At 55.1% G+C, this 24,215-nt stretch overlaps 1 long non-coding RNA gene across 2 annotated transcripts in view; it reads left to right on the top strand.

Annotated features, from left to right (window-relative positions):
• The window catches only part of LOC132660983 (uncharacterized), an 85,214-nt gene that overhangs the window by 4,676 nt on the left and 56,323 nt on the right, over positions 1 to 24,215 (top strand). For both annotated transcript variants that reach the window (XR_009601990.3, XR_009601989.3), the window contains exon 2: positions 2,107 to 3,389. This is a non-coding gene — a long non-coding RNA (uncharacterized LOC132660983). The remainder of the gene's footprint in view (positions 1 to 2,106; positions 3,390 to 24,215) is intronic.

Here is a 24,215-nt window from a genome sequence, read left to right as displayed (position 1 = left end):
GATCTGTGCTGACAGCTCAGAGCCTGCAGCCTGCTTCGGATTCTGTGTCTCCCTCTCTCTCTGCCCCTCCCCTGCTCACACTCTGTCTCTCTCTCTCTCTCAAAAAGAAAAAAAGAAAAAGAAAAAAATCGTAAGGAAGAGGAAATACATTTGTAGCACTGGACTGTATTTATTGCAAAAAAAAAAAAAAAAAAAGCCACGTGTAAGTGGACCCGTGTAGTTCAAACATGTATTTTTTCCAAGGGTTAACCGTAGTCGCATTATTTTAGAACTCCTTGATTTATTTTTTCTGCAGGCAGCAGTGAGCCATGGAAGGTCTCTGAGCAGAGAAGCACTTATTGGGGGCTGCCGGGACTGTGGTTCAGGAGATGAATCTGGCAATATCATGGGCATGATGGTCAGAGGCGGACTGGTCAGTGAGGGAGGAGGGGAGTGTGGAGATAGGGTTGTCATGGAAGCCAAGCGAGGAGAGGATTTATTGGAGGAGGAGGTGGCCAGTAGTGTCTGATGTTGCAGAAAGCAGGTAGGGATCAGAAGGGGGTCTTTGGAAACAGGGGCAGAAACACCAGTGGCCCGTTGGAGTCATGGTGATGGCAGAGTCGGGGCAGAAGCAAATGGAAGGTGAGCCAGCAGAGGCAGCAGGCGTCCACCCCGCTCCTGAGAAGTTTGGTAGTGGTCGGAATGAGCGAAATGGCTCAGAAGCTCGGAGAGACTTGGCGCGACAGAGATCAGGGGGCTTATGTTCCCCTCTTTGCTGGGAAATCAGAAGCTACTCTGAGCCACTTGCAGGCAGTGAGAAAAGAGCTAGTGAACAGTGAGACCTGGGAAACAGGTGTAAGGTGTGAAAAAGGGTGCACTTCATGGAGTGGGCCCTGGACGAAGCACGGGTGGTGGCACCTGGGTGGAGGAGGGATCAGCCTTAGAAAAGAAGGGACTTCTCTTCTTCTGAGCCTGGAGGGAATGTGAAGAGGGCAGTGAAGACGGAGGTTTTGGGGTGGCGATCGGGGAAATGAATGATAAGGTCGTTGCAGTGAGGTAGGAGATGGAGTTACCTGCCCAGAGACGAGAGAGGTGGCTTCAGACCTCACAAAGGAGAAGGGCCAGAGGAGGGGGAAGGGAGGTGTGGTTAGCGATCTTCCAAAACCCGAAGGGAAAAGGAACATGCGTGGTCTGTGTGCCTTCGTAGAGAAGAATCAGGACCAGTGGGCATATGTGGGGGGGAAGTAGATTTTGGTTTCGTCTGGGAAGACTGTTTAGGGAACTGAAAATGGAATAAATTCCCTGTCTCTTTTCCCACTCAGGCCTCAGGTCCGTGTACCGGCATTGCTTGCTGTATAGAGGATCCTTGTCCCGGGGTGGAGAGTGGCCCATATGAATTCCATGTTCTCTCCTGGCTCTGAGACTGATGGCCGCAGGAATAACACTCAAAGGACAGGCACGTGAATTCACCTGTCTCACCAACCCTGTGTCTGGGGCCAGTGATCACACAGAGATCAGCTCCGAGGAAGGTGCCATCACCAGGAAACTGTCCCAAGGTCCCCCCCCCCCCCCCCCCCGCCTCTCAGCTTCCACAGGCTCTTTCATAGAGGCAGCTGTTGGGCTTGGAAAAGACCCAAAGTCAACACAATAAGGACTTCCCCTCCCGGCCATATTCCAGGCCCCTCTGTGTCATTTAGTAATTGGCTAATAAAGCTCACTTTGATGTGCGGGGAGCCCTCTTAAGAAGTTCCCAAGATTCCCCAATACCCCAAAATCTGTTGACAGAAGATAAGCTTGAACATATATTAGAATGGTGTGCCGAATGGGGGTCACCCTTTCCTGTGACCCTGGTCCCGGGTCTAGGGTCAATGGAGGCTGAGGGCAAGGGGAGAGGAGAGGAGGAGGGGAACCCCGTAGAGGAAGTATGGCTAAGCCCTAGCCAGCCCCAGAGAGGACCCACTGGTGTGGGTGCCCCCTTCCCTAACCTGACAGGCCAACCTCACCCCAGGCAGTGGGAAACCACAGCACCTAATTACTGTTATCACCACCTTGGTAGCTGTGGTGATTATGATGGTGCCTGTGTATCCCACAGTGCTTAGAGACGTTTAATTATTGTTATTCTTACAGAGATCATTGCAGAGCCTCCCTATCGCCACGGCTGCCATTGCTCTTGGGGACGACAGATCAGCTGAACACGGCTCTACCCCAGGTACAATGACGACCAGGTCAGAGCGGTACCAAGATGGCTAACAGCCAGCCAGCCTCTCCCTTGTGGGCCATGCTGTCCCAGGGATCTCCATGCCTTTGGGAGCGAGAGCTCTGAGCAATGATAGAAGGCCCCAGTTGCACCTCGAACCACCCAATTCTCCAGAAGGAAAGGGCCCAGAAGGCAAATCAGTCTACATCCTGGCTCTGGTTAGAAGGCCCTCAGTGCATTCCTGTGAATCACCATGTCCAAAGTCCTAGGGGATCCTATTTATTTTGAGAGAGAAAGAGAGAGAGACAGAGAGAGAGAAAGAGAGAGAGAGAGAGACCCCAAAGGATTCTAGATGTGAGTGGAGGCACCATTTCTGATTTGGGAATACCTAAAACTCAACAGTGGTACCAAGAAGAAGCTTCTGCTGAGGACCTGCATGGGCCAGGGAGCTTCGACCAAGACACGGGAAGGGGCTGAGAAGGTTTCCACCTGCAGCATATGTGATGGGGAAGGCCGGAGGGAGGAGAGCGAGGACGAAGACCCTAGGCCTCCCACCCACACTCCCTTTTCTTCGCTGGTGCCTTCAGATCGGGGGCGGGTGGGGGTTGTGGTCAGGATAATGATCAGGATGTACTACTTGTCTAGAGGAACCAGATTTTTTTATTTTTTATTTTTTATTTTTTTGAGAGCCATGTGGAAGTCAAGAAGTGGGCTTGATCTTAAGGGAGGAACAGAGATCCTGGGTCAACCCAAGCCTTGTAGAGAAAGCGCGTGGTGGTCATTGGCCCTGGGAGCCGGGGGATGAGGCTGTTTGCTCTTCTCCGGAGCACTGTGGAGTGTGGCTCTTGACCTCTTTGGGCCTCAGACCTCTTCAGGATCCGGCAGAAGCTGTCTCCCTCTGCCCTGCTGGCCGCACACATGCACAGGACAGCATTTACGCGACAGCCCCTCAGAAGCCCAGCTGGGCCCTGCGTTAGGAAGGAGTCCTTCGGGAAGGGGACAGCCCTGAGCCCAGGCTCCCTGGTATCTGGGCTAATGAGGGATGTTAATGACACGGAGGGTCCAGAATGAGGAAAATCGAAACCAGATTTCTATCGCGTGAGCTAAAAAGAAGCACGACACACGTCCCGCGTTGCAATTTTGTAAAAAAGATAACAACACCGGTAAAGAGAGAACGGTGAAGGCCATGTGGAGAAATGAAAACAATCTGCAGGTAAAGTGGTTTTTTTTTTTTTTAATTTTAAAATTTACTTTAACGTCATTATAAAGTTATTTTATGCTAGATTTACTTTTTTTTTTTTTCCTTCTGTATCAGGTACAGTGCTTTTCCTCCAGAAATGAGGTTCTGAATTATATTTGATTTAGGTTAATATTAATGCCCTGTATTCCTTGAGTACATGCTTCTGGGCACAGCTCCTCCAGGAGCGTGTCAAGTGGCCTGGATGTGACATCCGAAGGGAAGACAATGCCCACGCGAAGTCACTGAACTTGGAGGAGGCCTGGGAGGCAGCTGAGCAGGGAGGGGTGTGTGTACGATTCAGAGTCAGGAGTCCCAGGTTTGCGTCCTGGATCTGCCACGTGAGGACCGTGGACAAGAAGGGGGACGAACTGTCCCAGTTTTCCCGGGACCGAAGGGGTTTCCCAGGACATGGGGCTCTCAGTGCTACCACGGGGAAAGTTCTGGGCAAACCGGGGGATGGCCATCCTGTTCACGAGCCCTTTACCTCTCTGCGTCTCAGTTTGCTCATTTGTAAGATCGTGTCGTTGACTTCCATTTGTAGAAGTCGGGGATGGGGATTATTGCCGTTAAGATGGGATGAAGGAGAGGGACTGGGGAGAGGGGGCAGTTCTCCTCAGCCCGGAGATCCGAGACACCCAAAGCCGTACAGACGCACGCTGTGATGCAACGTGGAGAACTCAAGGGAGCCACTCTCTCACCAAAGGCTTTAGCAGCGATTCGTTAACAAGTATTTATGGACCACCTATGACCGGGTACCACGCTAAGCGTTGGAATAAAGCCATGAACCACTAAGGCATGCTCTGCCCCTTCCCGGGGCCCGAGTCGATGGGAGAAGAGAGGGCGACTAAGGAAGCGGGATACTAGGGGAATCTAGGGGCCTACAGGAATGTCGGGGGTGTGGGGACTCCTCCGTAATCTGGGGGGTCGGAAAGGACGAGGGAAGCATTCCTGTGGAGGTGAGCGGAACCTCGTGGGAGCCAGGACTGGCCAGCCAGGGATGTTGCATGGAGAAATCAGACAGGGGAAAGGCAGCGAAAAGACCCACGGGTCCAAGCGCATCTTAGGACCGCGAGTAGTCCAGTCTGCCTGGTGCGGTGCAAGGAGGGGTGGGGGGAGAAGGGGCTGGGAGGTATGTGCCAGGTGTGGGCCTTGTGCTCTGCCTGAGGGAGTTTGGACTTAATCCCGAGAGCAGCGATGAGCCACGGTGGGGGTGCAGCAGAGCAAGGATGTTTCACTCCTGGCCACTGGGCAGCCACGACCGGTATTATGCTAAGGTGGTAGTCTCGGGCCGGGCCCTGGGTTCAGCTTGTTAGAGCCAGGTCGTCTGGACCTAAAGGTGCCAGCTCTGTCTGTCCTGCTCCCAGGGCCCCTGAGCCCGACCCATCTGCTGAGCACTCCTGCGGCTCCAAGTCTGGTGTCGTCAATCTGTGCAGTTCCCCGGCAGGGGCCCTGCTGCCTGGCACAGAGCGTGGCTCCAGAGAGCAGAGTGGCGCCCCCCTCCCAAGCATGCTGCTGTCACCACAATGTGTGTGTGGGCTTGATGGCTGCGTGGCAGCGAGCTCAGGGCAAGCAGGGGGCTCACGTAGCCCAGGCAGCTGATAAATAACGAACAATTACACCAATCCGTCCGGGAACAGGGAGGTGGGTGTGCACCCGTGTGCACGCGTGTGCAGACACGTGCATGCGCACATACGCTCAGATTCACTGACATTTAGGCCCACACCATCACTGACCCCCGGGCAAGCACACGGAGGGATTCCCTGCTGCCGGTATGACACGAATAGTCACACGTTCCATTGCATTCCTCCAACACTGACGCGTATGTTGCAAATGCTCTGCACACCTATGCGGACGCACACCCCTGTATCAAGTGCTTAGCACAATGCCCGGCACTCAAGATTATTATATTATTATGTATCAACATGGTATTCTATGAAGATACTGGAATGTGTGCACATGTCCCCATAGACACCCATACATTGCCCCATACATTCCTGTATTTTTAAAAAAATGTTCTTGAAGTTTGTTTATTTAATTTGAGACAGAGACAGAGCATGGTGAGCAGGGGAGGGGTGAGAGAGAATCCCAAGCAGGCAGATGCGGGGCTCGAACCCACAAACCGCAAGATCATGACCTGAGCCGCAACCAAGAGTTAGACGCTTAGCCGACTGAGCCACCCAGGCGTCCCTGCCCCATACACTCCTTTAAATGCAGGTGCAGGGGCGCCTGGGTGGCTCAGTCGGTTAAGCGTCCCACTTCGGCTCAGGTCATGATCTCGCGGTTCGTGAGTTGGAGCCCCTGCATCTGGCTCTGTGTTGACAGCTCAGAGCCTAGGGCCCCTTCAGATTCTGTGTCTCCCTCTCTCTCTGCCCCGCTCCCACTCATGCTCTGTCTCTCTCCTTCAAAAATAAATAAACATTAAAAAAAAAAAAAAAGGCAGGTGCAAACACTAGAACTCCATCCTTCCACAACACAGGTACATACACTCCCGTGTGCAAAAACAGGCTTTACTCTCAAAGGTGTACAGGTTGCTATCATTTGCTCTCCCAGCCGCACCTACACAAAATCACAACAGCAATAATAATAATAGCAAAACCGGCTTGGGTGATTGCTTTATATTTTTCAAAGGGTTTTCAAGCCTATAATCTCATTTGATTCTCACAGTGGCCTGGTGAGGCGGGTGGGTGGAGCAGGCTTTATTACCCCAGGTTTATGGTTGAAGAAGCAGAAGCCAGGAGAGGTGAAATACACCATCTGGGAGGCGGCCTGGAACCCAGATCTGACTTCTCCGCAGCGAGCTTCCACGGGGCGGGGGGGGGGGGGGGGGGGGGGGGGGGGGCCCAGGCCTGTTTGACAACTTCCAGCTCGCGCTGTGGAAAGCAGCAAGCGGGGCACTGGCTTGCTGCTGGATTCTGGATTCCTGGTCAAAACATTTCCCCGAGTCAACCCTGGCTGAGAAGTGGGAATTGGAGGCTGATAAAGGGAAACCGCCATCATTAGGAATCCCATAAAGTCTCATTTACAACTCCAGTCAGATGAAAGGAGCAATTGACTGCGTTGGAGAGAAAAGCAAATACCCAGCTCTTTGAGGACGGTGGCCTCAGACAGCTGATCCTGGGGAGGGCACGGAGGTCCTGGGCTGGGCGGAGCCCGTCCCATCTGGGCGCTCCCCTACTCTGTGCACTTCCTCTCCCCTCTGTCTGGGCTGGCCTCGGGGGGGTCCTTGAGCTCTGGTTCTTGGAGAAGGGGACAAAAGGACAATAAAAGGTCTCTCCCTCCCCCAGAGCCCCTCTCCCCCACGCCACAGCAGAAGCCTCCCTCTTTTGCTCAGTCCTGAGCCTTCAGGGCATCCAGCACCGTGCCTTCTATTGGCTGGGGCAGAAATGCGGAACAGGCTGCCAGTCCCCTTACACCTGGCCTGCCACAGCCACGGGGGCCAGACCCTTAGGCTTGAGATCCAATTACTCGGAAAGGTGACAAAGACAGTTTTCTTCAAAGGCCTGGGCTCTGTGGGGAGGTGGCCTGATGGTAAAAGGACAGCCAGTGTGATCATCCCTTCTTTGCTTCTGCCGCTGCTGCTTCACTCTGGTTTCATCATCACTGGTGCCTCAGTTTCTGCATCTGCAAAATGGGGATATTAAGACCACCCTTACACTGCTGTGGTGAGGGCCAGATGAGATGAGGTGTATAAAGCCCCCTGCACAGTGCCTGGTGCGCCGCTGGGCTCCATGGTGTCAGTTTCCCGGGGAGGGCCTCCGCGGCCAGGACTGGAGGGGTGGTGTGGCGAGAGGCGCTCCCCCAGCCTCCTGGGTGTGCCGGCTCTGGCTGGGAGGGAGGGAGGGGCAGGGAGGGGACATCTGTTTGACACTCTTGTCAGCATCCGTTACCTGGTGTGTATTTTCCCAGGAGCTGATTACATTACAGCATGTGTTGATAAACATTGGGAGTCGGAGCGGAGTGGAAACTGAGCGGAATGTTAAGCGGGTGGAGGTTTGGTCAGGAGATGCTGAGAAAGGGCTGGCTGTGAAGAATGGGAGGTGGTGATTGGGGGGGGGGCGGCAATCTGGTGACTTTTTAGCCCGCCCTCCCCCTTTCTCGTTCTCTCGCTCCCTTTCCGTGTTCCCTGCCTCGGCTTCCAGCAGGGCATCCAGACAGGGTCCCAGAGGCAGTGCTTTATAGTAGAGGAGGTGTGGGATTTGGACCCAGGCAGTTGTGGGTTCGAAGCCCAGCTCTGCCACAGGCTGGCTCTTGGCACCCCGGGCTAGTCCCTTAACTTCCCCAAGCTCAATCTCTTCCTCTGTAAAGTGGGCTTAACCTACACTCCACAGAGTGAAGATTGAGAAGTGAGGACAAGAGATACCCCAGCCCTGAGTTTGCTTCGGATGTCAGGCAACTTTTTCTTAAGTCTACTTTGGACCAAGGGGAAGGGGGCCCGCGTCTTCCATAGCTTCCCCACCTCTGACCCTGGTTAGGACTGGTCAGGTGACCCGGGGTGACTGGAACATTCCACCCTAAATCTTTATATACCTGTGTACTTAACAACAGCTGCAGCTAGTTAATTATTTGTTTAGTTATCTCCCTGATGTCTTTCTCCCTCACTGGTCCACAAACTCTCTGAGGGCAGGGATGGTCCCCTGGTCACAAGGGAATGCTCAGAGCCTCGGTGGGTGCCTGGCACCAGAAGGAATGGGCGACTCTCGGCCGTCCCATTGGTTCATAGCAGAATGTCAAGGTAACCCCTCTCAGAGGTGTGTGGTGCCTTATTCTGTGGTTGTTTCTAGACTGAAAGCGCCGGCTGTACTTCTCACTTGGCCTTTGTAATAACTTTTCCCGTGGGTATCTCCTGTCGCGGAGGCTGTGCGAGCTTCCCCAGGACTGGGGTGTTTTTAAGATTCAAGAGGACAGGCAACTGAGTGCGGCAGAGATCCCACAGACACGTCTCAACGGAGGAAGGATGCTGCTCCTGTCCCCCTCCCCCACCCCTGCGGGTCCCTGCCTCGACACCGGCCACTCCAGCCCACGTCCAGGTGCCCCACGCCGCCTGGCGCCTCCGAGGCTGCTGGGGCTGCCTCCGAAGCGGGTCGGAGGAGCACGACTGCCCGGCGCCACCTAGCGGGCGCGGGGCCGGGGGAGAGCGCGCCCGGGTCTTCCCAGGCCTGCGGGAGAGCGACCGCCCCCCGGCGCAGAGTAGGGAGGCCAGGGCCACCGCCCCACTAGACCCCTTTCTCGACGTCCAGAGAATGCAGGCCCTCCGGGGAAGCGCGCTCGTCCCAGGTTCCGGGGAGCCCTGGCCCCGACGGCAGCAGTTGGGGGTCCTGCGCGTCCTGCCGTCCTCAGGACGGCCTTCCACCCCTCCCCCCGCACTTCGCGTCGTCGTTCCCGTCTTTCCGCAGCCACAAAGAGGCCATTGATTGGGAAGAGTAGCCGGGTTGTGGTAGAAAAGCTGGAGGGGACGCGCGCGCGGACACACACACACACACACACACACACACACACACACACACGCCCTGCCTCCTGCAGCGCCCAGCACTCTTGCTGGGGGCGGGGGTGGGGGCCGCGGCGGCGGCACGGGGCTGGACGACAGGGCCTGGGGAGAGCTCTGCGCCTCGCCCACTTCTCCTTCTCTGCCCTCTGCGGTCCTTCCCCCACCCCGTCGCGCCTCATTTCTGCACCCACGATCCACCTCTGGACGAATCCGCGGCGAATGGTTCATCCCCAGAGGCTGGCCTAGCTCCCCATCCTCCCCATCGCCCCCCAGGTGTGGTCTCCTCTCCCAGCAAAGATGTTCGGGGCACTTAGGGGCCCTTTTTAATACCAGGCGAAGCCAGTATTGTTAGGAACCAGGAACCGCTGTCGCTGCTGCTGCGAAGACAAATAACATGCAGTAATGCATCCGGGGCTGATAGGAAGGTTTGACCATGCTGCCGCTCTGGTTTATCAGCACTCGGTCCTCTCTGTAGAATGGCTAATAGAGGGCACGCAGCACCCAGAGGAAGTGTTGGGGGCGGGGGATGGGGACGGGGGATATGCCAGGTGGGGTGGGAGACCGGAGAGGGCAGGGGCAGGAATAGTTCTGGAGCAAGGATTCCCTGAGTCTCTCTTCTTATCCTACTTCTCGAGGGCGGAACTACGTTTGAGCCTTGGCGTGAGGCAGGACTTCTGACCCTTCTGCAAACTCCTGCTTTATCAACGTCTGTGAAAAGGAAACCGCCTCCGCATTCTGGGCACCTTGACCCTTTAGAGGCCAGGGCTGTCCCAGGTTCCCTACCTTGCGAGGCTCCTGGTCCCTGCCCCCATCCTGTCTTAGAGCTGGGTGCAGTGGAGATGGGGGGGGGGGGATGCTGGCAGTTGGTGCCTGGAAATACAGAACTGGGAGTGGCAGGAAACAGGCTCCTTGAAATCCCACTTGGTGCCTCCCTCAAAGCTTCTGCTTGCCACCTGGATACCTGTGTGCACACAGGAATTGGCTGGATGCTGGGGGAGGGGCTGGCTGGGGGTGCTGGCTTGCCTGCTTTGAAACACTCCTTCCTAGTCCTCAAAGCTGATATGGAGGCTGTGCCCTTGTATCTGTGTCCCCATTTGTTGGCAAGGCTGTGCCCACATGGGTGCCTAGAGATGTAGTTTTTTTTTTTTTTTTTTTTTCACATATTCACAGTCTATCTGGGTTTGAAGGGACTTTGGAAGAGCTCACTCTCTGCCCCACCCCCTGCCCCATTCTGCCCCAACTATGCCGAGTGCTCATCGGTATTCTGCTTGATTGCTCCCAGTGACAGGGAGCTCACTACTCTCCAAGGCAGTCCATCCCTGCTCTGGCAGTTGGAATACTGAGATGGAGACTCTGCCAGGCAACCTAGACAATGTCCTTTCCCACCCCCACCCCTGACTGCAGGAAAACAGGACCAGGACAAGGTGTCAAGAGACAGCAACCCAATATATTTACAGCCAGTGTTTACTGAGTGCTGGCTATCAGCCAGGCCCTGTGCTAAGTATTGCACATACATCGGCTCTCCTAATCTCCATAAAAATCTATGAAGTTATGTCTGTTGTTACCTAATTGTATGGAAGAGGAACCTGAGGCACAGAGTAGTTAAGGCACTTGCCTGAAATCTTATAGCCAAGAAGTGGGAAAACCAGCTCTCAAAACCAGAAAGTCTGGTTCTGCCTGAGCTTAATCACCATATTATAATGGTAGGCACCACCCAGAGAGAGAGAGAGAGAGAGAGAGAGAGAGAGAGAATGTGTGTGTGTGTGTGTGTGTGTGTGTGAGTGTGTGTGTGTGTTGTGTGTGTGTGTGTATGTATCTTCACCTTCATTTCAGGTTTAGCAGTATTAGAGGTTCGTGGTAATCCTGAACAAGAAATTAAGGCATCAAGAATTGCCTTTCTTTCTTTCTTTCTTTCTTTCTTTCTTTCTTTCTTTCTCTCTCTCTCGCTCTCTCTCAATGTTTATTCGTCTTAGAGAGAGAGAGACAGAGGGGGAGGGGGAGGGGCAGAGAGAGAGGGAGACAGAAGATCTGAAACAGGCTCTACATTGAGAGCAGAGAGCCCGATGTGGGGCTCGAACCCACGAGCTGCAAGATCATGACCTGAGCTGATGTCAGCTGTTTAACTGAGTGAGCCGCCCAGATGCCGCAAATTGCCCTTCTTTCCTTTCCTCTCCTTCCCTCTCGCCCTTCCCCCCCCCCTTCTTCTTCATCACCATCACCCTCCCCTTTGTCTAAATTAAAAGTCATCTTCTGAGCACTTGTGTGTCCAGGGGTTCTCCTGAGGCAGTAAGCACGGTCTGAGAGCCTCCAGGCCAAGACAGATGTACGGGCCTAGAGGGACATAGGGGACATACTCACAGTGAAGAGGTGTGGGATAAATGCGGTTGGTGGGCAGGAAACAAATGGGGACGATCTGTATTTATGTTCCACACCAGCCAAGGGTTAGGTGGTACGCAGTTCGGAGAGTTTTATGTTTAATTTTATGTCTAGACAGAGTTTGGGATGAGGTTATCACTTTTCTTCTAATTAGTGCAGGAAGGCTTCCCCAGGCACCGCCTTCAGGAGCTCTCTGGCTGTCTTGGCTTTGCCATCTGTCCCCAAGAGTGAGGCATGGGTAGAGTAGCCGAGGGAATAAGCACCAGATTGGGAGTCAGGACACCTGGATCTTTGGCCTTGGGTCTGCCCCCAGCTTGGTGTATGACCTTGGATAAATTACCCTGCCCTTCTCCCCTTTCTCATTTCTAAAATGAGGGGTCTATCAGACCCCTAAAATGTGGGTCTATCAGACCCCTACAGTGGGTATACTCTGCAGCTGTTCAAACGGGGCGGCTGTGCACAGGTGGGCAGGTTGTGCATCGTGCAAGGACACTTGGCCAAGAGGTGGATGGGGGCTGAAATCTGCCCTAGGCTGTTCTCACCAGGCTATGCATGGACGGGGCCTACGTCCACCTGGGGAAAGAGGCCCTTTTTCTAATTTGCACAGAGGTACCACATGGGTCCTAGGTAGTGACCCTGCAAGGTCCCCATGCAGATTGGGCCCCTGTGGTTGGTCAGAGTTGGGGTGGTGGTGGTAAAGGGAATTTCTGTATCAGAAGGTGAGGTTGTGGGCTGGGGGGCTGGAGAGAGGAACAAAGAGAGGTTCCGTGGCCCATGAACTGCCCACCAGGAAGGGGTGGGCAAGTGTCTGTAGGAAGCTAATCTTTAGACAGAAAGGGAGTTTGAGGGGCTGGGGGTGTAGGGAAGCAGGTCTCAGCCGGCAGTAGGTGACCACATGGGATGGGCTCCTTGGCGAAGGGAACGGGTGTCCCTGGGAGCAGTGGCTCTCCCTGTCCCCTCAGCCTGGCTCACTCCCGTCTCCAGTTACCTCCAAAGCAGCTGGTCTCTTTGAGGTGGCTCTTTGTGCTGAGTTCCCCTTGTGAGTGAGATGGGAAGGGGTAAGGTTTTTTTTCCAGGGCCTTCTGAGAGGGCTGTAGATTTTTAGAGGTGTTCCCTTACCCAACAAATGGAGGTCCACTCCGGGCCAGGCCCTGTGGCAGATTGACAGCGTGAACCCTGTCCTCAGGGAACTTCCAGTCTAACGGTGATTTACCCATGAGTCTAAGAGGAAATGGCCTTTGTCCCGAGAGGCCTGTGGACATCATTGGGCAGTCTGGTACCTGCACTGGGCTTAGTCTGGTCGGAGGCTGAAGGCTCTGAGAGGGACCACAGGGCCTCACTGACTTCCTGAGAAGAAGGAGATCTAGTGGGGACAGATCTCTGAGGTCTCTCGGTATCCGGGGAGAATGTGGGGTGTCACTGAGGAGGAAAACTGGGGGTGAAGGAGGAAAGGGAGGTACATAGGCTGGGGGGGGGGGGTGTCTGTCGGGGGAAAGCCTCACTTTCGCTTGGCTGGGGGAGTGACTGCGAATGAGGGGTGTGGGGGTGAGCCCTGAGGGGAGCTTGTTCTGTGAGGGCGACCGCTGCTGATCACAGACCAGGCCTCTGGAGACCATCCGTCTCCCTCCCCCATCCCACCTCCATCACACAGCTGCTCAGAAGGCTCCCGGCAGATGCTGTGGTACCTGGCGTTGTTCCACGGGGGAAAGTCCCCCCCTTCCGTCTGGCGAAACGTTCCTATTGCGGGTCCTGCCATATTCCCACGCGCACAGCAGGTGCAAGTTTTGGGTGCCAAGCCGCTGGAGTGGCCAGGCCTCTCCCGCTGTTGCGTGGTTGGAACGGGGAGCAGTTAAGCCCCGGAGCTGTCATCTCTCCGGTGACAATGTCGGGGTCAGGCAGGCCCACGCCCCTCTCCCAGGGGGCCCCCCACGGCTCTTCTTTAAAAGAAAGGGATCACAGGGAGGCCAGTCCTCTGCCTCTTGCTCACAGGGAGTGCGCCAAGGGACATTGTTTTGAGGATGTTCCCTACTCCCTGGCTGCCTTGTACTTACTCTCCAGTGCTTAGCTGAGTGTGATTCCGGCTTGGAGAAGCTCACACTGGACAGGCGGCTGCCGGGGGCGGGGTGGAGGCAGCAGGGTGTCTCTGCCCTGGGCCATAACAATGGTGGTGGTGATGACAGACAGAGCCGACATTGAGTTCTGACTATGTGCTTACACACCAGTATGTGTGAGCTTCCTGTTGAAGCTGTGACAAGTGACCACAAACGTAGTGGTTTAAGGCAACGCAGATTAATCTTGTGGTTCTCTGTGGGTTAGAGGTCTGACGCAGGTCTCACGGGGCTGAAAGTCAAGGTGCAGGGAGGGTCGTGTTCCTTTCTGGTGATTCTAGGGGTGCTTCCATTTTCTTACCTTTTATAGCTTCCATAAGCCTGCATTCCTTGGCTTGTGGCCCCCTCCTCCGTCTTCAAAACCAGCAATGCTGCCTCTCTCTGGTGCTTCCTCCAGTCGCACGTCTCTCCCTAACCCAGCCAGGAGAGATTCTCTGCTCTTAAGGACGCATGTGATTAGGCTGGGCCCACCTGGATAATCCAGGATCATCTCTCCATTTCAAGGGCCGTACTTTAAACGCCTCCACAAAGGCCCTTTGCCGTGTAAGGTGACACTTTCATAGGTCCCAGGGATTAGGGCGTGGGCATCTTTGGGATCCATTATTCTGCTACCTCGGTGTACTTGTGTTTTTTCATATAATGGACCCGTGAGGTAGGTAGTGCTGTTACCCCCATTTTAAAGATAAGGAAACGGAGGCACAGAGAAGCTCAGTAGTTGCCCAAGATTACCTTGCCGGTACTAATCTATTTGGGATTCAAACCGGGGCAGCCTGACTCCAGAGTTGTACTTTAGTGACTGTGACAAAAGCAGAACCAGAGAGCAGGAGGCAGAAGATGTCCAAGCTTCCGATGGCATAAGGCCAGGTCTCCTTAGGTCAGCCAAACCGTGGAGCAACATGTGTTTATTGAGCATCTACTACGGGCCAGGCCCCGGGAGGGGCTCCTAGGAGGATGCCACAGGTCTCTAGCCTGAGCCCTGGTTCTAAGCCCCTCCTCTTTCCACTTCCTATTGCCGTGTGAAGGGATGGGCCCCGTCCTGCAGAGGTTAACTGGGAGAAAGGATTGTGTTCTAGTGGGCTCGGGCCCCGGGGGCTCTGGGTGAGCCCCGGTGGAGGACTAGGTTGCCCTGCACCCCACAGGACCCTGCTGGATCATGGGAGCTGGCTCACCAGGCCCACTATTCCTGCCCATCCATCATGAGGGAGACCGGGCCCTCGGTGAGCCTGGGACCTGCAAATCATGGAAATTAAGACCAATTAGAGGGGGAACCAGCAGCCCCTTGGCAGGCCTTCCGGCCTCAGAAGCGGCTCGGGAACTTTATGGATGTTTCCTTCTATTTTGTGGTCCAGCTGGGAGGCAGAAACATGCCAGCTCAGCACAAGGCCTTGTCTAGATGCTTCTCAGCAACTGGGAGGGAGGGCGCCACCTCGCCAGGGCCCGTGGCTCCCTCTCCAGCTCCCCGAGGGTTGTGCTCTGCCAGCCCCAGGGAGGCGAGAGCCGGCGTCTAGTTTGTGGGGCCTTCTTCGCCGCATACCAGGCTCCTTTCTCTACTCGGCTCTGTCCTCCACACAAGGCCTCTGGAGAATCAAGCCCCGGGAGCCGGAGGAGGGAGAGTGACAACGACAGGTCACCTTGCTGGGCGAGCGGTGTGCTGCCGGGCCTGCCCCTGCTCCCCCCTCCCCTCCCTCCGTGCTCCCACGTCTCCCAGCTAGAGGCAAGGACTTCCCCTCCCCTGCCACGGGCCCCTCCCGATCAAACCCTTCCCCTTGGTTTTTTCCCCAGCAAAAAGGAGACTGAGCTCTTGGCAGGTGTGCAGACCGAAGTAGCAGGGACCTCATGGTCCCCGGGGGCAGCGGCAGGATGGCGCTATAGGCACGGAGACACAAGCAAAATTAATTCTCCAGCTTCCCAGGTCCTTTTTGGGCTTTAACTCCTGCCCCCTTGCCCTGGCCCCTCACCCCGTGCCCTGTGATGAAGGCAGAGACGGACCTGTGCACTGTGGGGAGGGCCGGCCCTGAAGGGGCCCAAGGAAGGGGGGCAGGGGTGTCCGGTACAGAGGTGACACTGCAAGGGGCACCCCTTGTCCCCACCCTGCCCCGAGGTCTGTTTTATTAAAAAAATTTTTGTTTTTAATGTTTATTTAATTTTGAGAGAGAGAGACACACAGGGTGCGAGTGGGGAGGGGCAGAGAGAGAGGGAGATAGAACCGGAAGCAGGCTCCAGGCTCTGAGCCGTCGGCACAGAGCCCCACACAGGGCTCGAACTCACGGACTGTGAGATCGTGACCTGAGCCGAAGTCGGACGCTTAACTGACTGAGCCACCCAGGTGTCCTGAGTCTGGGTTTTTAGGATAGGCCCATTGTGCTGGGTTGAAGCCATCTTCTGGAAGAAAACCCAAGCGGAAAGGAGGGGCCACCTTGCCCCAAGGCCTCTGAGCCGGCCATCAGCTGACCCTCTTCCTTCATTGGCTCAGCTGTAGAGGGAGCCTCCCGAGAGGGTCTGCAGGGCCTGGGGGTAACAGGAAGACAGAGCCGGACAAGGCAGATAAGGCAGTGCCCAGGCCGTGGCCAGCACGGCAAGCCAGAGGGGGTTGTGGAGGGCAAGTTCCCAAGGGAAGCGGAAGCCCCTGGATACCTGGAGACAGATAGGGGAGAGAGGCAGCACGGGGAGCGGCAGGGGATGTGGCCGGGCGCGGAGTGGCTCCACGACGACATCCGTCCCTCCCTCTGGGCCTCCAGCTGGGGGCTGCCGAGGTCATGCTCAGCCCCGCCGTTCTGTGACTCTCATCTTGGCGACTGTCCCTCAGGGCTCATCCAACTGGCCTTGGGCCCCTGGCTTCACTTAACCTCTCTGTGCCTCAGTTTCCTGACCCGTACCACGAGATTAACAATAGCATCTCCCTCAGAGGGTTATTTTTTTTATGGGGGTTGAGTGATTTCAATTCACAGTGGTACCTGCTCCATAGAAAGTGTTGTAAATATTAGCCATTACATGAATTATCGTTCCTCGCGTTATTAAAAAGATCATATGATGTCGCTGCAGGGTCTGGAGTCGAGCAGGCCTAGGTTGGAGTCCTAGCTGTTCCACTACTCCTAACGTATGACTGTGGGAAAGTGGCTTAACCTTTCGGAGCCTCAGTTTCTTGATCTACAAAACCGGTGCGAACAATGAGAGCGACACCGACTTCACAGCGTTGCCGCGGTGATTAAACGAGACGGCTGAATAAATCTGCGATATAAACTGTAAAGTACCTAGCACAGTACGTTGCTTTGTCTTCCTGGCTGAAGACCAGATTTAGGACAGCCTGGAAGGGAGAAGGTAGGGCTCCTGACAAATGGCCGTGACCTTCGGAGTGGCCGGACTGTGCCGGGAAATTCCGCGGGAAGAGTGCCTCCTCTTGGTTGGACAGAATGAGGGATCAGAGCAGGACTTCTGGTTCTATTCCCAGGCCACCCCAGGTCCCGAAGTGGGGTGGCAGTGGCAGGCCAGGCGAGGGGGACTCGGCCCTGCCTGGGCTTCTCACACGGAGAGGGAGCAGATACTCCGCTGCCACCAAACCCGTGAAGGGCACAGATGGGCTTTGTCCTCGGTGGGTGCCGGCTGCCGGGCATGGCACACCCGGGGTGGTCAGACTCAGCAGGGAGGAGCGAGATAAGCATCACACCTGAAAGAGCCTTCCCTGACCCAAGAATCTGTCAGGTCCCCTGTTGTATGCTCTGAATGCTCTATTTTTTGCCTTTATTGTCTCTCATTGCAATTTGTAAGTAGACTTTTTTTTTTTTTTTTTTAATTTTAGTGATTATTGACTGTCTCCCTCACTAAAATGTCAGCTCCCTGAGAGTAGAGACCATATCTGGATGGCTTGCCTGGGGTTTGAAAGAGCACCTACAATGTAGTCAGTGCTCAGTAACATTTTGATGACTGAATAAGTAATAACGACATCGAGTACTTACCCGGTTTTTTAAAATGTGCCAGCCATTAGCCCAAGCACTTGCCATATATTAACCTATTTAAACTTCACAAGACTCTTATGAGCTAGTTATTCACATCATCCCTATTTTACAGGTGAGGAAACTGAGATACAGAGAGGTTAAGTGACTTGCCCAAGGCCACACAGCCATCAGCTGGTGGAGCTAGGATTCAAGCCATCCGGTTTGGCCCCAGAGTCCACGCTCTTAGGGACAGCGCTGTGCTGCCTTTCAGAAGGCACGGGTGAGGGAGCCACGTTCCACGTTTATCATGCGTGCTGCATGTGGACAAGAGGGTTTTCGGGGAGGGAGCGAACGGTGTGACTCCTATAGACTGGGCCATGTGGTCCTGAGGAGCAGGACACAACCGGCCCCCGTTTATCTGAAGAGGGACAGGAGGTCCTGGGGGGGCCTTGGGGCCCATCGTCCGCCCCCTCCCCAGTCACGTGCTGAGCGCATTCAGGGCCCCCTGACTTGCCGTAGTTCCTGGTTCCCTCTGCCTAGCATTACGGAAGTGCAGGGAGACCAGCACGGATGTGTGAACCCCTGAATTCCCTGTCCTGGTGTCTGCCTCCTCCCAGGCCTCCTGTGTCCCTGGAAGCCCCGTGGACAGAGTGGGGGTCAGGGGGCTGCTTCGTTCCTGTCTTCCAGGAGGGGATCTGTTTTGGCACAATCCCTCCAGCCCTAGCACTAGGTGATCCTGTTGGCCAGGACAGAGGTGTATTAAGGACACAGAGCCAGAATAAAGGGCCAGATTTCTAGGCTCCTTGGCACTGGTCTGTGCCACAGAAATATCATGGGATGGAGAAGCCTGTAATAACTTGAGATCCTTTCCTTTAGGGAGAGGGCGGCGTGTGGTTGGGGGAAATCCTTTGATCGCTTACAATCGGTGGGGGCTAACCCCCCTAGGGACACATGAGAGGGGCCACAGATGGGCACTAACCTGCTTTCAAGCGACAGTGGGGTGGGGCGGGGGGAGCAGGGAGGATCCAGTTCTCTGCAGAGCTTTTGGCTTTGCTAAGTGGGAATGCAAGTCGGGGGCCAGAGCAGAATTGCACAGAACTCTGGAAGGAGTCATGGCTCTGTCCTGCCGCGTCCTCCTCCCCTGCCCTCTGCCCGGCCCACACCCCAGGACTCAGTCTTACCTCCAGACCAGTGGGAACAAACCTTCCAAGAATGGCACGGTGAAATCCTCTGGCTCTGGCTGAAGGCAGAAAGCTGAAGGCTGATGGTAGTAAAGTAGGAGAAATGTAGTCTGGTCTCAGCTCCAGTATTAACACAAGTTACACCTCTGTGAGCCTCACGTCTTCACCTACAACACGGGCATGCGGTGGCTCTTGGACCTCCTGACTTCTAAGGTCACTTCCAGCTTTAGGATTTTAAGGAGGTGGTGCAACTTGGGAAGCCCCTGGGGCTCTGAGACAAAAACCTACCCATGGGGGCTTGAAGCAGAGAGACTGGAAAATACTAGTAACTACTTTATGGTTGGCATAGTGCCAGGGGCTTCAAGAAATATCTTATTTATTTCTTATAGGAACTCTATTCTTTTTTTTTTTTTTTTTTAAACAGAAGAAACTAGGGCTTAGAAAGGCCTGAGTAACTTGTCCAAGGTCACACAAATAGAAGAGGGAGAGACAAAATCTGAAGGTGGGTTGTGCAACTCAGGGCCTGTGTTTGGTGCTCTGCTCAGAGACAGAAGCGGGTGTGGGGGCGGGCAGGTGTTTGCTGGCTTCTGGGGACTGTCACATGCCAGGGACATGCAACCCTGGGGAGGAAGGAGGAGACTCCTGGGCAGAGGGGCGGGGTGGCAAGTGTGGGAGGTGAAGGCAGGAGAGGGTCCAAGTGGCAGCAGAAGGAGGCTGTCTGAGGAAGGGGACCCTGGGGGGCAGCCTGGCCCCCAGAAGGGTGAGCGCACATCCACGAGCGGGCATCCGGTCCTGGGGGCTGCTGGCTGTGGGACGCCGTGGCCTGCCTTCCTTATTCTCCCTCCGGGCCCCTGCGGCAAGCCCCAGTTGCACACGTGCACCGACACGCTCTGTTGTCCTTTGTCACACACCCATCAGACACAAACAGGCCTGCACCCTGGCTTGTTCTGACGGTGCTTCACTTCCTGGCACTCACCTTGGCTCTCCTGTTCCCAGCCTCGCCCACATCCGGGGTGTGTGTGTGTGTGTGTGTGTGTGTGTGTGTGTGTGTGTGTGTGTTCATCCGCAGTGGCTTCTCTTGGGTTTGTACAGACATATGCACAGCGTCATAATCCCTCTGCTGTGTCTCCTTCACACACACACACACACACACACACACACACACACACACACACACTTCTGTCTATCCCCCTGCTTCTCCGCTGATCTTTGTTTCTCTCCAATCCGGGCACATCCCTGGGTCCCAGAGAACCCCATTAATCTTTAATGGGTCTGGGCTCTTTCTCTTGTTTTTCTTCTCGCTGCTATCTTCGCAGGCTCCTCCAGCAGGACTGCAGGGCCGGGTGGGCCCCCTCCTCGAAGTGGCATCCACAGGAACAGCTGGCCAAGGAATGGCTATGTGGGTGGGGGCAGGCAGGGCCGGGAAGGGATTTATTTGCCTTGGATGCTTTTCTGCGAACATTTTTGTCCATTTGCCACGATGTTTCATGGGTTTCAGCTGATGTCATTCTGGTGCGTGGGAGAGGCTTTGACACCCACATGGTGGAGGGTGAGCCCTGACACCGGAGTCGGGAAACCCTGGTTCTAGCTCCCGAGGAACCTCGGTTTTCTCATCAGATGGACGAGGGGTTTGGAACGGATGACCTTTAGTTTCATTCCAAAACGTTGACATTCTAGGAGACTTCTGCCCTATTTAGAACCTGTCTGCACCCTGATCATTTCAATTACAATCTCTCTTTCTCTTGAACTCATTTGTATGCACAGACATCATACATGCACACATGAAGACACACACACATGCACACATCCGAAGGAAGCTTTGCTACTGTATGTTTTCCAGGAACTTCTCCAACTCATCTGGGCCCCAGGCCCTTTTCCAGGGTGGGGGCTGCAAGCACAGGTGTGTGTGTGTGTGTGTGCGTGCACACAGGTCCCACGTCACCCAGAGGTGCATCTCTGAGTTGAAATGTACCTCCCGATGGCGATGACCCAGGAACTCATCCGCTTTTCCACCTAGTCTCACAGCCCCTCCTAAGAGTCGGGACCCGAATCCTCAGCCGTGTTCTTGCTGCCCCCATCCCTGACTGTGAAGGAGAAACGGGATGAGCAGGGGACCCTGCAACGTCCGAGCTGGAAGGGCTAATCTGGTTGACAGGTTTTCAAACACTTCACCTAAAGCATGGGACCTCGGTTCTGACCAACTCTTACCTGGGCACGAGAACAAACAGCCGACTGATGATGCCAAACTGCTGGGGGTAGGGTGGGTGGGGGCTGGGGGCTGGGGGCCAGCCAACTCAGCATCCCCCAGCCCCCATTACCACTCCCGCATGCCCTTTGAGGGAGCAAGCTTGCTGCAACCCCTTGGAGCTTTGACAAATACAGCTTAAAATCCAGCCAGCCAGCCGTTGAGTTCTCCACTGTGGTCCCGGAAGCAGCAGCACCACATGCAGACTTATTGGAGATGCAAAGTCTCAGGAGGCCCCTCCCCAGTCCGGCTGAATCCGAAATCAGAGGGTGGGGCTAGTGATCTGTGCATAAGCCTTCCAGCTGATTCTGATGCGTGTGCCAGTTTGAGAAGCGCTGGGTCGGTCCAACCCCCGTGCTTTACAGATTTGGAACTGAGGCCCGGAGAGGGGCGTGTCTTACCCAAGATCTCAGCAAGTGGCATTAGGTTCAGGCTATGACTCTAGGTGACCTGTCTGTGAACATCTATATGATGTTCCTGCCTCTTGCTTCTCCTTCCCCTGGGCTGGCAGAAATACTCAGGGACAGGTTAGTTTGGAGCACTTTTTCCTTAGGGAGGCTGCTCTGAGTGGTGGGCAGTGAGGGCAGCCCCCTGGGCCGGTATGAATGAGGGGGGTTGCGTATTAGGCCCCGCTGAGGACAAAGACTTAGGGCGTGTGGTTGGTCATCCCCCACGTGGTGCATCTAGGGAGTCTTCTTGGAAGAGGCACACAAGACTTTAGGAACCAGAGGCGGTGGTTTTGCACAGGCCAGTGTGAGGGAGTGGGAGGGGTGGCAAGGTTGGCCCAGAGGATGAGACCCAGGACGGCCCCGGGCTGGGAGCGTGCTGGCAGGGGAGGGGCTGGCACCGGATGGAGGGGGTAGGAGGAGTGGAAGAACTCAGTTTGCCAGCCCTGCTGCCAGTCCCCCAGAAGGCTGGGGACTTCACTGAGGAATTAGGGAGCGTTTAACATCTCTGGCTAATTAGCTGCCGCCTGCTACCGAGGAAGGAGGAGAGGGGAGTTGGAGCCAGGCAGCTTTGAAAGGCAATGCTGCTCCTTGACAAAGCCGGCCTGGGGAGGTTTCAAAGACAACTTCTGAGCAGCCCGCACGTTTCATGTTCATTAGATCCTCGCTTCCCAGGCTCCAAAGACAAACAGTGGGATTTAAGGGTTTTCTTCCCTTTTTGGAGACATTTCATTCTGAGCTGTGAGCTTTCAGCTGGGGAGGAGGCCGAGCCGGCTGAGCTCCTGCTCCTCCAAATCCACAAGCTAAGCAGAGCCTGGCTTCACCTACTCTGCACACTAGAAGCTTCCCAGGGGCCCCCCAAAGCTCGACACCAACCCCCCTACCGAGGCTAGTTGAGCAGGTGCGGTGGGCACTGAGGGGTACTGCTGGACTTTATGCTCAGCGAGGACAGGACCCAGAATTTTTGTTTGTCTTTATCTCCCCAGCACTTGGGTGCTCAGTCAGTGTTGGCCGAAGGAGTGAGTGAGTGAACGAATGAGTGAGTGTGCTGGTCCTTTGTTGCTCCCAGGTCCATTTCCTGCCTTACCCGGTCTTGTTTGGTGGCACAGGGAACTACATTTCCCAGGCTCCCTTACCTATGGGTAGGTGCAGACAATCAGAGGCAGTGGAAGAAGGTGGAGGGTGGGAGGAGGGGCAAGGCCAGGGTATTTCTTGCCTCGCTCAGTTTCCAGCCAGGTCCCTGCAGAGTCTGTGTCTGCTCTTTGGCTCCTGCTGAGCAGCCGGCACGGCCCAGCTCCCTCTGGCAGGCCTGCAGTGGTTCCCACTTCTGTCTGGTGGCCTGAGCTCCCGGGCCCCTAGAACACAGCCTTCCCCTGGCAGCCCCAAGGAGGTGGTGGCTAATCTCTGGGTTGTCCCGCCTCTTCCGTTACCTTACAACCAAATCCCTGATGTAAATCCCTCCGGTTGAAAGGCCTAGAGTGGTTTCTGTTTTCTCCGTGGGCTTCATGAAATGAATGACTAAATTGCTGCTTATTCTGTTCGGAAAGAAGGCTCTGTGAGACCAGCCAGGTTTGATGTGCCTGGGACCTGTTGGCCTACAGAGCTGGCAGCCTTTCTCCACTGCCAGGGCACATGTCTTGAGGACACAGGTGCAGCTCTAAGCCCAGGAGACGCCTCCCTCCTGTCCCCCCCATTGTTCTTTCCCTCTGAACTTGGCTCTGCTGCGTGATGCCCTAGTGGAAACCTATGGCGTAAAAGGACAGCAAGGTGCAGAGGAAAAAGCTGCCTACTGCCAGTGGGACCCTGTGCAGCCCTTTATAGTCTCTGACTCCTTGGAGGCTCACAGTGACGCTGCTGGGTAGACCGTCTTGTCCCCATCTTAGGTGGGCAGAGCCCGAGACTCTTAAGAGCTTATGTGGCATCGCTCCTCTTTCACAACCGCGTGGCCACTTAGTTCTGTGCATTCAGGGTCACTTTTGTCCCTCTTCTCACCCACCTGCCCGTCCTTGCTGTTTCTGCTCCCCTCAAACACTGAGGGTCTGTTGCCAGCCTCCTAGCTGGTCTGCCTGCCCCAAGCTCACCATCTTCCATGCAACTTCCATAGCCCTGCCAGGGCCGTTTTCTACAACACAAAAAATACCCCCTTAAGCACCCCACTGTTTAAACCCTGTTATATAGCTCCTTATTGCTTAAGGAGTAAGGTCCAATCTCCTCAGGTGGTAACAAGGCCCTCTGAGATGTGGTCCAGCCCCTCTCCAGCTGTGTCTCTGGGGTCTACTAGAGCTTCTCCAAAAAAGCTGGTGGTTCACACCAGGGCCACGCTCTCAGCGCCGAGGACCCCCATCTTCCTGGGAAGCTCCTGCTCTTTCTCCAAGACCTGTCTGTGGCATCCCCCTCTCTGGGACACCGTGCCCAGCTCCCCTGCTCCGGGTGGATCCCTTCCCCCATGACCTGCGTCTTCTTGTTCCTGTTGTGTTCATCACACTGAATTGCAACCATCTATCCGTGCCTCAATTCCCCCTCCGAGGCTGCAAGTTCCTTGAGGGTGGGGATATGTTTCATTGACTCACTTATTTAAAAATGCTTACCGAGGGGCGCCTGGGTGGCTCAGTCGGTCGAGCTCCCGACTTCAGCTCAGGTCGTGATCTCGTGGTCCGTGAGTTCGAGCCCCGCGTCGCGCTCTGTGCTGACAGCTCGGAGCCTGGAGCCTGCTTCGGATTCCGTGTCTGCCCCTCCCCTCCTCATCCTCTGTCTCTGTCTCAAAAATAAATTAAAAAAAAAAAATTAAAAAAAAATTTTTTAAAAGCCTACCAAGCACGGACTTTACACCCAGCACTGTGGCAGATGCTGGGATACTTGGTTTGTATCTTGAAGTATATGGTCTAGCGTGGAGTAATCGCTCACGCCAGGGACACCAGCGACAGAGGGTCACACTAACATGTATGCGATTATAGGTCAGGAAGGAAAAGGAAGGAGTGTGACAGCTTTGGTGTCTGGTACCGGGAGGTGTTCCCTAAAGGCTACTT

This window comes from Panthera onca, chromosome D1 (assembly GCF_046562875.1).
Source record: "Panthera onca isolate mPanOnc1 chromosome D1, mPanOnc1 haplotype 2, whole genome shotgun sequence".
Lineage (NCBI taxonomy): Eukaryota > Metazoa > Chordata > Mammalia > Carnivora > Felidae > Panthera > Panthera onca.
Note: the sequence above shows the minus strand (reverse complement) of the source record. Positions and strands in the feature narration are given on the sequence as shown.